This window comes from Vidua chalybeata, chromosome 3, assembly GCF_026979565.1.
Source record: "Vidua chalybeata isolate OUT-0048 chromosome 3, bVidCha1 merged haplotype, whole genome shotgun sequence".
Taxonomy (NCBI): domain Eukaryota; kingdom Metazoa; phylum Chordata; class Aves; order Passeriformes; family Viduidae; genus Vidua; species Vidua chalybeata.
The window spans coordinates 83,133,083-83,145,400 of NC_071532.1; positions in this window are offsets into that span (position 1 = coordinate 83,133,083).

Sequence of the window (12,318 nt, forward strand, 5' to 3'; positions counted from 1 at the left end):
TCCACTGCCAGTTGTCTACACGAGGGTTTTGTTATGCAGTTACGTGTCACTGTTTGATTTAGGTCAGACTGGTAACTCAAAGAAAAACAAGCAGTGCTTCAGTTTGTGCTAAACCAGTCAAATTTAAATTTAGGGGCACTTTGTTATAAAAAGCTTTTCCATACCTACTGGCTTCTGTTATAAAGTGCACAACATTCTCAGCTAAAAAATTCCTGTCCATCCAGAACAAGCAGAAGGAACAGGTCACATTAGTACTAATTAACTGCTAAAACATCTGTGTTTTAACTAAACAAAAGACCTTAGTTGGTCTACACACTCAAGGCTATAGAAACAATCATTTTTCAGTGTCTCAGGCCTAAGTATGTTTTAAATGCCTGTTTCTGACAAACTCCTGAAAGACTGATTTGTGCACAAAGATCACTGTGCAAGGGAAATTTGGGTTTGGACCTCACTTCTGCATATTAGGATAAATCTGAAGGAGTATAACCTAGCATGAAAGGATTTAATAGTCCTCAACTGCTCCAAGCTGGTCAAGTGGATACAGTGGAGATGCCATTTGGAAAGTAAAACAGGTTGCTCTTGTGTTCAGCATGCCAGCCAGAGAAGCTAGTTCCCTCTCTGTTCAATGTTCACATTTTGGAGTTAAAGAAGCATTACCAGACCCAAGTTGTACACCCATCTGTGAAATGCCATCATTATGAAAATTCCACTTTTACCATCTTCGCTGCTACCCAGGAAGCTTATTTTGCTAATCCTTCATGGTGTTTGACAGGCAGACAATAAAGGCTGCAAAAGTTATCTACAGCACTGGCTGCGCTAACAAATATACTGTTACCTGTTTGTATACAACTTAGTTTAAGTCTAGCCCAAATATATGTACCAGTACCAGCAGAAATCACACCTCTGAGCTGCAGCCTAAGTATATTCCAAATAAAAATGTGTTTAAGTAAATATGAAAAACCAGAATGGTTTCTTAATGAGTCCAGCAAACAACTTCTGCCTTGATCAATTAGAAGGACCTCAGCACCTAGCAAGCTCTAGTAATTGCATGAAGATTGGCTGGAAACACATGCACAGCAAGTCTGCTTTTCTCTAATGTCACATGTAAAAACTGCTGCTGTGGTAAATGTAAAAACCTAAGCAGTACAGTACTTAAAATATTGGGGAAATCTCCTCAAAAATTACAGCAGTGAGTACTAGAATGGTAAATGCCCTATGTCTGCTTTTAGCATTAGACAGTGAACTTGGATGGTCTGATCCTCAAGTGTATTCAGCAGGCATTCCAGACCATGGTACAAACAATATGTTTCCATGAAATGAGGCAAATTCGTGGAAATCTGAAGAATTTCAGATTATATGGAACGTTATGTGGAAATTTGAATCAGAAGACCACTACAGCCTCTTCCAGCATAATATTCTCTTTTCAAAAGCTTAGCCAGTTGCCTTATGCATCACTGAACTCAAGGCCTGCAGCAGAGCTCATTTAGGAGATGGATAAATCTTTTAATCAATCTCAGTAGGCTTTGGATGAGGTTCTAGCAGAAACTGTGATTCAGCAGTTCATGGAACTAGGAAGGAAGCAACAGTCTGTTTTATCACTCATAGTGAGTGGACACTAAGAATTAAAGTGAATACTAAAAATAAGTGTGTGGAAGATTATTTGTGGTAGTAAGAGGGCACATTCCTTGCTTGGATGTCAGCCTGAAGAATTTGTGTTTGCTGGAAAGTACTGACAGGAGCAGGGGCTATAAAGCTCTCCCAGAACACCTCTGATGCTGTTTCTGATGATGAATGTATCATAATATTTTACACTACACTGTCAATGGGTGTGCCATGCACTGAAATTTGCCCTGAGCTATCAGGGTGGAGGTTTATGAAAATCTGGTCTGCAGTACAATTAAGACCTTTTTTCCCTATTAGCTGAAGACATTTCCCTTGGTGAAAAATGTTATTTATAAATTCTCTCCCAACTTGAACTGTTACTGCACCCAGAGTGGGTAGGATTCACCTGATCAAACATGGACTGTGCAATTGTCTATAATGGGTTATTTCCATTCACTGGATGGACAGTGAAGTAGGTACTTTTCAGAAAAAAAATTTTTTGACTCATTGAAATACCAGCATTTGAACGAACAGACATTCAAAAGTGGCCTTCTAAATGAATCAGGTTAATCCTCATTCTTAAAACACCAAATTCTATTACATTTCTAAACAGGAAATCAAGATAAATAGTTGAAATATCTTGTTATCTTCAGAGCATGTCAGATGACTATATCTTAAAGACTCCTCATTGAGTATTCAGTGAATCAAACCTAAAGAAAGACATTAATTTTTCCAAGCTTTGGATCAGGCACTGTTTGAAGATATCCAATTTTGTTCAGACTGGCATAAGAACAAGCAAGCTATGTCCAAAAAGGAGAAAACCTTCTTATTTGTTAAAAAAGCATAGAAAAATCTTAAGATCTTGGAATTATATACTTACATTTTCACAATATTTTAATTTTAAAATATACACTTCCTAAACATACCTATAAAAATATATGTGATCAAATCAGCACATACTATATTATTGCACTATATGTAGTGTTATATATGGGCTTTGAAAAACCCCAGCAAAATGAAGCGCACTGTCTTTTAGGAAAGGTCCTTGTAGAAGGACCTCATGGTTAAGGATTAATGAAGTTTTGAGAGATTCACTTTTAAAAATGAGATTCTGGGGAAAAAAAAAAAGGGAATTAAAAAAGGAATGACAAAATTATACTATGGAAATGTTAGTCTGAGGAACAAATCTACAAATGATACATGTAGGAATTACTCAGCAGCAAAAGATAATCCTCAGTTACCACATTTCCTGGCCCTTTTGAACTAACTAAAGAGTGCAGAAGGAACATAATGGAATGAAAATGAGGACCTTATCCCCTGTTTTTCCCAGGACAATAGCTCTCAGCAGTTGATGAATCTCACAGAACTGTAAGGAATTACTACAAAATGACCCTATGTTCTTGTTGCTGATGTGCAGAAGGTCCTCCAAAGTGTGAGTGAACAGGGCAGTTGTAATAGGATTTTATGTGTAGCTTCAAATTTCCACTGTAGGCAGCCTCAAAGTGGAATTTTAGCTTTACAGCCATCAGTGGCACTGAAATCACTGCCTTTAGACAGGCCAGGACTCAAAATTGTATCCTCCACCTCACTCAAATCTCTGTAACTGATAAAGAACTGAGGGTTTTTTTCATTATTTGCTGTATTGAGCCCCTTAAGTGATATACTGCCCCTATCCGATACATACATGCAGAACATTTAGGAAGCAATCTCATATAATGCCATTATTTTATTTTAGAATTATTCTCTGATTGTAAAATGTTCAACTGTACAATAGGGGCATGTAAAACATGTGCAAACATGCCCTTTCTGTGAAAAGTGAGAGAAGTTAAAAACATATATAAATGATGACAGGTTGTCCTCAAAAACCTGTTTTCCTAGGGCAATATTTTTTATAATTCTATGTGACGAAATTCCATTTACCAAACTTCATTAATCATTTTACATTAGTGTCCCTATTCCTTTTGCTCTGAGGGTTTTCAAAAGGTCAGTACAGCCAAGAAAAACCTTATTCTTATTAAATAATTTAGTGTGAATTAACATTATTTGATTTTAAAGAACATAAAAATTCCCTGAAGATTTAATTATCTTAAACTATAGCCTATGATTAAACTGTAAATTTCAATTACAGGTTTTAAAAAGGAACTTCTAAACCCAATGTTTCCATAATGTCATAAACTAGTGGATCACAGCACTCTGGAGTATGTGTATTCATACACTGTAACTTCACTTTAAATTAAAGGCATAAAAACTGGCAGTTTTTTTAATGAATGTGTGTTTCTGTAATAGCTTTTATTTCATTCATGTACCCATAAAAAAGGGAATGTTAGTACAGCAGTCTGTTTTATAGACCAGTGTATCCCTGTAGGCAGAGGCAGCTTCCTTTCAAAAGCAGACTCACCTGAGAGCAATTCAGAGTGTAGACAAAACTCATTTCCCACATTTTACACCAAAGTAAATCAAGGTGTGGAGACAATGCCCTAAAACAACAGACTAAAGAGATGCCTATTTTAATTTATCAGTCAGAGAAGGCCGAGAGGAGCCTTCATAGCACTTATTTCTTTCATAGAAAGAAAATACCAGGTGCTAATCTATGGTAGAAAGTGTAACAAGAAGAAATGGCCAGGCAATTAAAGTCAGTCAAATGGAAGTTAGAGATGAGGCACATGCTGGCAACAGGGGTTATTGTCCCGAACACACTAGTAAGGAAAAGCTGTGGTTTCTGCCTCTTTTTATGTCTTCCCATTAAACTGAATGCCTTTTCAAAAGTCTAAACCAAGCAATGATGCTAAATAGAGGGTCAGCTTGCTGAAATTCTGTATTCCGTAACATAGAGATCAGGCTAGGCAAACTCCAGGCAGCTTGGCAAAAATCTGTGAGGTTGCTCTTGAGTCAAGGGACCAAAAATCCTTTAGAGATAAATGTGTCCTAGGAAAGACAGAGCAGGGATCTGCTCCCAGGGAAATTGAATAGAATTGTCAAGAGGGAAAGAAAAGCACTTCTTAATGGTGTATACTGTTCCAGTCCTGGTTTCCTCCAGCTTGTCACATCCAGAAAAGGTCAACACTGAAAAAAGAAAAGAAGACAGGATTAGAAGCAGCTGTTAAAATGAGAAGTTGTAGGATGTGATCTCTTGCAGGACAATTTTTTTTCATTCTAAAAATAAAACGCAAACTTTATGCTTGGAAATTGGTCAAAAGCTAAAACTGTCACTTTTAAATTTAGTTTGTCTTTTCATTTAATCTAAAAATTAAAAAAAAAAAAAAAAAAGAAGTCTTTCCCTTTCCAACCCACTCCACTATGGTATCAAGAAAAAATAGTTAGAGGTATGTAGACCTTAATTATATAGGTAAAATCTCTTAGAAACTCCATTCTATTTTCGACTACATCTATTTGACAATCACATAACATGAGAGTCAACCTCATATTACACAAATTGCCCCTTACAGAATCAGTCCCTGTAGTAGCTAAAATGGCTTCTGTAGACAGAGTGATTAAGAATTATTTTTAAAATACACTTTATTTATAAAACTTGCACAAAACTCTGTGTTTACTTTTGACACAGGTAAACACCAGTTATCGCTCCCTGAAGAGTAACTCTTACCACATACTGCCTACAAGAAAGAAGGGAGGGTGAGGAGTCCGATCTCAGCAATTAAGAAGGAACTGAGTAAAGGTTTCAGGTTTCAAGTCACCAAATATGCCACAGTCTAAATAAACTTAGGCCTTGAGTAATGCCACTACAGGGTATTCATTCACACTGTCCAAAAAGCAACTGTTTGTTCCACTGCCAACCACCCACAGCAGCAGTCATGTTTATTTAAATGAAGAGGGTGCGGACCCAAGAGCTACATCTTTCCAAACCTTGCTGTAACAACCAAATATTTGGCCATTGCTGTCATATGTCTGAAATGTGTCCTATATTGGATATCTTTCTAAGGTCTCCTGGCCATGTTTTTAGGCTAAAGACTTACCCAGTGATTTTGCTGACCACTAACAGCAGTTCTGGAAGGCTCTTTTCTTTTTTCTTTTCTTTTCTTTTCTTTTCTTTTTTTCTTTTCTTTTCTTTTCTTTTCTTTTCTTTTCTTTTCTTTTCTTTTCTTTTCTTTTCTTTTCTTTTCTTTTCTTTTCTTTTCTTTTCCTTTTCCTTTTCCTTTCCTTTTCCTTTTCCTTTTCCTTTTCCTTTTCCTTTTCCTTTTCCTTTTCCTTTTCCTTTTCCTTTTCCTTTTCCTTTTCCTTTTCCTTTTCCTTTTCCTTTTCTCTTCTCTTCTCTTCTCTTCTCTTCTCTTCTCTTTTTTCTTGGCAGCTGGTTATTTTGCATATTAAACACATACATGAACTATATTTAAAACACCTAGTGCACATGATGTTTTTAGCCCTGAGAGGGATCACAGAATCACAAGACCATGGGAAAATTCAGAGCAGAGGACTCAGGGAGTTGTCTGATACAGCCTGCTGTTCAAAGCAGGATGAGTAATGAGGTCAGAAGAGGTTTCTTGGGGCTTTATCCAGAAAGGTCCTGAAAATTTCCGAGGATTGAGACACATAAGCTGATGGTTGGATGACACAGAGCTCAGGAGTTGACAATTACATTTCTTATTATGTCTGAAACAGCTGTTAAATTTTTCCAACTGCACTTTACTTCTGCTTAGTTGCAATGCTCATACATTTTCATCTTAATTGATTTTATGTAAACCACAACCAGGTCGCTGTTTTATTGACTGCAGAATTACTATTGTCTTGTTTCTCCTTCTCCAGTAAACAGAACTTTCAACAACAGGACACACCGTTTTTCTGCACAGTACAAAACACAGAATGTTACTTGGTGCTAAGGAAGCAGAGGGTCCTCTCTCAGCGAGGTATGGCAGTACAATAATGTGGACACACACCTGTGTGCAAAATATTATGTGATAGGCACCAGGCCAAGATTTGATACATCTGATCTTGTACATGGCCAGGCTGTTCCAAACAGGTGACCTTATCCCTCTCTACAACTCCCTGAAAGGTGGCTGCAGTCAGGTGAGGTTTGGTCTCTTTCTCCAGGCAGCAGCTGACAGAATGAGAGGACACAGTCTTAAGCTGCACCAAGGGAAATATAGATTGGATGTTAGGAAAAAGTTCTTTTTCAGAAAGAGTGATAAAATACTGGAATGGTCTGCCCAGGGAGGTGGTAGAGTCACCATCCCTGGATGTGTTTAAAAAAAGACTGGATGTGGCACTGGGTGCTGTAGTTTAGTTGAAGTGTTAGGGCATGGGTTGGACTTGATGATCTTGAAGGTCTCTTCCAACCTTGGGATTCTGTGGTTCTGTGAAAAGTGATTCTGAGAAACATGGATGCGTTGACACCAACTGAGTCAAGTGAGGGTTTACTCCCTGACATGGACCACAAAGAAAGTATAGATATATTTTATATATCTTTAAAAGTTCTAGCCCTAGAGATATGTATCCCCAGTAAACAGAATGAAGAATGCGTGTAAGGGTATTTAAGGAACATATAAAAATTATGAAAGACTGCAGAAGACTTTTCCATGCCAGACAGAAAGAACAGTTTCCCTACAGCTATCTGAAGAGTAAGGTAATATAAAAAGCAAGCCTCATGAAAAAACTGAGAGTTTGTAATGAGTGCACTGGCCTATTAGCTGAGAATTTTAAAAGCTGAATTTAAAAATATGTACCACTTTCCAAATCCTGAAGTGTAGAGAGTGACAGTTGTGAAGTCATACACCAAAATCTTCCTGGGATTAACAACCATAAAGTAACCTGGAAAAGCATCCCAGAGAGATATCCTGAGGCAGGCATGGCCATGGAGCCAGTGTGCAGCATCCCTCCACAGCAGGATAAGGCAGGGCTTGCAGTGAGTACCAGAGGCTCCCTGATGCTGGTATCTCTGAGGGATGGCTGGCTTCCACACCCAAAGAGTACTGCAGCAGCTTCTGTGCCCTGCCACCATGGCACACATCAGAGCTACAAAAAGACTTCTCAGCTGCAAATAACCCAGCTGAGACAGCATGAGCACTGCTGTACAAATAGGTTCAGCATTTTAAAAGTTATCTAAATGGGGCTCACCTCCTTTTCTCCTTCCCTCTCCCTCTGTTTCTTTCTCCTCCTTCTCTTTATTTCTCATTTGTTTTGTAATATGCCTATTGCATTTTTATGTAAAGCTTTTATATACATCCTCTAGGTTTAATAGCTAGGGATAGCTGCCAACATTTGCAGAATAAAAAGCAGGTCAATTCTGTTACGAAAATGTTATAATTACCATTAATTCAGGCTTCATTTTCAAGCATGGAGTGACAAATTTTGGTCAACATTGTAAAAAATGCTTTAATAAAAAGACATTACATTTACTCTTTCGAAATTCAACAATTTTTCAAATCCTTGTCAAAGGAGAAGTGTCTTTATTGTTGCAGGCAGCTCTGTTTCTTTTTGCTAGGCACACCTAGATACCAAACATCTGAGACTATTCAGACCTACATCTTCCTTAGACACCTGCTGGTAAAAATGAGTAGTCATCCTCTATTTCCCAAACCAGTCTAAGGGATACCACACTGTCACACACATTTTGAAGCCTCCTAGATTGACTAGGTGAACGCCTAGTTAATGCAAGAGACTGACAATGATTAAGTACTTAATTCACAGGTTCTTACCTTGATTGGCATATCAGGTTCCTTGAGCATAGAAAGCACATCATCCTGTCCTGTATGATGGTTCCATCCAGATTCCTGAGATCTCTGAAAAACTTAGTTACTGAAAAGAGAAATATAATTTTCAGAATCTCTCACTTATTGTGCATAATTTCACATATCAGCACTTCTAAGACTAATTGAGGGTTGGCAATAGAATTTTCTTTTTAAGTTTTACCATTAACTTCACTACAGAGCTTGCATTCAAAAAAGAAAACACTTTAGTAAGAGCTGCGGCGTGTTCTTTGGCAGTTCCAGGCTTTGGCAAATCCAGCTACCAATCAGCTTCCCATCAGGAATCTAACACTATTGAGACAACCTGTGAGATACCAGCATATTTTATCTTCAAAATTCCATCTTTTATGACAGGATAATTCAGATTAATTTTGTTTTGCCACATATCTGAACACCTTCAACATTGCAGTATTATAATGAAGTGCTTCTGGGGTGGAAACTCTTTAAAGAATCATTCTAACCTGGCACCAGGCAGGTATAAAGACATGGTTTTGCAAGACTGAGACACATAGCTGAAAGAACAAGTCCAACATGACTCTCCACTAGTAAAATGCCTTAAAAGCTGATGTTTCTATGGGTAGGTGTATGCACGGGAGAGGTTAAGTATTTACTGGGGATTCAGAAAAAATGCATTTATTCTCAGAAAGACCATAAATGTACAACACATCCATAGTATATAATTCAGATGTGGAACTCCTTGCCACAGGGAACCTGAATACTGCATTTTACATGGATTCAGATGGCATAAGTTCTTGTCTGACAAATGTCAGGTACTATTCAGAACAGAGGTACCACATCCTGCTAAGGAATAGCCTGAGTCACCAGTCAGTGTATTCAAACATTCAGAGACTATTCAGAGGATGTATCACCCTATGTTTGGTCTGTACAAGCCCTTTCCTCAGCATTTGCTATTGACTGCTGTGTGAGACAGGGTACTGTGGGGAAGGGAACACTGGTCCAACAGACCATAGCTATTCCTCTGGTTTTATGAATCCACAGACAAAATAACTGCTCTTCATAGTGAGCACTCCAACATCCCTTAGTAGTCCACAGTGAAGTTTTTAAAGCTATTAACCCAGAAAATATAGAACTAATCTACAAAGCTTGAGGGGAATCTACTCTTTTCCCTAAGGTTTTTAATGGCTTTTATACATAAGAAAACAACCATAGGTAAGAACAAAGAAGATTCCACAAAGCTCCAGTGCCTTGTCTTGCCTGAGGTTCAGTATTCACTGCAGTTACTACATGCCACTGACAGAGGAGAAATATGAGACCATGTTTCCATGCCCAGGTGAGTGTTCTGAAGAGAGGCCACTTGTTTAATAGGAAATGTCCAGCATCATTGCCACTCCCATATCCTTTAGAAAGAATACCTATAAATGAGGGAGTCTAGATATTAAGCTTACCTCTACTTCCAATCTGTACTTCCACTGGCTAACATAACACTTCAATTTAGGCAATTCAAAGCTAAGCTACTTCTCTGACTCTAGCTGAGCACTGCCATATAACCCAGAGGAGTACTTTGTAGAGGACACAATACATGTCTTCCTTTCTTCCACTTGAAAGCAATGCTGCTAATTGAGGAAAGTCCCAGGCTTTCTGCTACCATGGGCAATGCCAAAAATTGAACAGCATGAAATGCTTCTGCTAACAAACAATAAGAAAAGAAGGCAGAATGGGTCTCCTCTCCCAACATAAACCCCCAGGCAAGAATATCCATGGTGACAGGGAGCCCTGAGGCATTTGCAGCAGACAGAATATTTCCAGACAGATGAAAACACATTGTACTGCCAGAGCCACATAAGGCATTTCTGATTTGGTCAGCATCATCTTATGCATGATTAAGTAATGACTTTGTATTCAGCTTTACAGTCGGAGAACTGCCCAGCTTAAGGCATCCTAATTATTTTCCTTTTTGATTGACTGCAACTTGCTCTCTTATGGGAAACCTGAGAACTGTTTTGCTTGGATGCATGTGCGTATTTTTTCTGTCCAAACAATATGATACCTTAACTTTATATTCTTCTATTTTGCAAATTATCATTTTAAAATCTAATATCCTTGTTAGGCATTTACAACATTAAAATGCTGTATACTGTACAGTGTATAAGGAGACAAACAAATATTCACTCAGCGAACTCTGTTTATGTTACTTTCAGATATTTGAGAATAACCGGATGATTATTATATTGTGAATATGATCTGTATTTCTCTGCTCCTTTCTTCTGTTTATCTTGAAGAAACAACATTTCAAAAGTCAGATTCTTTAAAAAGGTATAAATAAATAAAGGTATCTTGTAATAGTAGTTTTGAAAAGACTGAGAAAAATGTGGGAACCCAGAAACAACTTTTATTCTATCCTATAAAACTTAATAGATTGACAGAAGACGTATTATCTTGCTCCATGAGGAAATACTACAATTTAAGTTAGCATCACTGATCTAGTTTACCTGGACACCTTCTTCATCTTCTAAGCCATTGAGTATAGGTAATCAGTTTAAAATGCATTCCTACATCATCACAGCTGTATCCTGTCTGCACTGTTGAATGAATATGAGAGTTTGCCCAAAGGAAGCCATGGCATTGGCACTGAGGGAACAAGGTTGGATTTTCTCTTAAGACCCAGTGTTTCTTTTCCCAACAGGACTTCAGATGAAAGAGAGCCATCTACTGCTTTACATGAGACATGCTGCAGCATGTCATTTTAGACTGATGATTTGAAATGTCAGGGTGGGATTTAGGGAAGAAAATGGAAACCTCTGCTGTTTTGTTCTTTTATGCTTCTTCTTTTATGTGGAGTCGAGTGACAAGGGAAGCAGGGCGCTGAGCAGTGCTGTCCACCACCTCCCCAGCCTAGCACAGAGCACAGCTGCATCCAGCAGTGGAAGTAACCAGGGCAAAAGTGTTTGAATACAAACAATTGTCCTTTTTAGAAATAAAAATAAATGAAGTCTGAAAATACTTCAAATCCTCCACATCAGGAGGATGCATCACAAGTATGACACACTGGCAGAGCAGACCAACAACCTATCAGTGCCTGATAGGTTGGACAGAGGCAAACCATGCCTGTTTCCACACAACTACACACAAAGTCAGCCTCCAGGGTGTCAGGAATGACATCCTTACCTGCTGTGACAAAGGTAAGTGCTCCTCACATACATGGGTGTCACCTTTTGCCTGTGGGGCTGCAGCCCCACAATCAAGCTGCTTTTGGTGCAGTGCATCACTAAGATTCACTCCATGGGGAGAGTCTGCAAGATCCCAGAAGGATGCAGTAAGGCAGAGGAATCCATGTTCCTTGTTAATGCAAGGGGTTTTAGCACTACTGTGTACTGAGAGTGTAGGTAGATTCAAAATACAACTTGCCTTAGGGAGAAGAAATTAAACGTTAAAAAAAAAGGGGAGTTCTAGAAAAAGCTTTGTCTATCATTCCAGGCCCTGCAGCCCCTCGTCCTCCTTGTGTTATAAGGAGAGGAGTCTGTGGAGAGCTTGGGGTTCAGCCTGTGGATGAAACTGATCACACTCATGATCCTGTGTGTGCTGCACAAAGTCCTGGCCATACACCCCTACAATTCCTTCCTCACAGGCTGGGTGCTAGTCTCTGGTGGTATGTGCAAAAATGCCAAGAAGAGTACAGCATGTGTGAAAAGCAAAGCTAAAGTCTGAGTATTACAAACCAAATCACCACTTCTCATAAAATGATGCAAAATATGTTTGATACTTGTTTTTTCTGTTTTCTTCCCTTAATTTTGGCTGTAAGAATGGCTTCCAGTAAGTTTGACTCACAGAAGACCCTCAGGCTAAATTTCAGAACCAGAAGAGAAGCACTGATTTGCTTCATGTTTTCACATAGATGTAATACTGTATGATAGGCACACAGCCACAGCTGTTCTATTGATACTTGTAAACTCATACATCTACCTTGTGTGAAATGATACAGCTGAATATGCTGCCAGGAATCTTTTACATTCCTCTGTTTTTCAGTATACAGAATTTTCCAGGCAGTTACTTACACACTAGT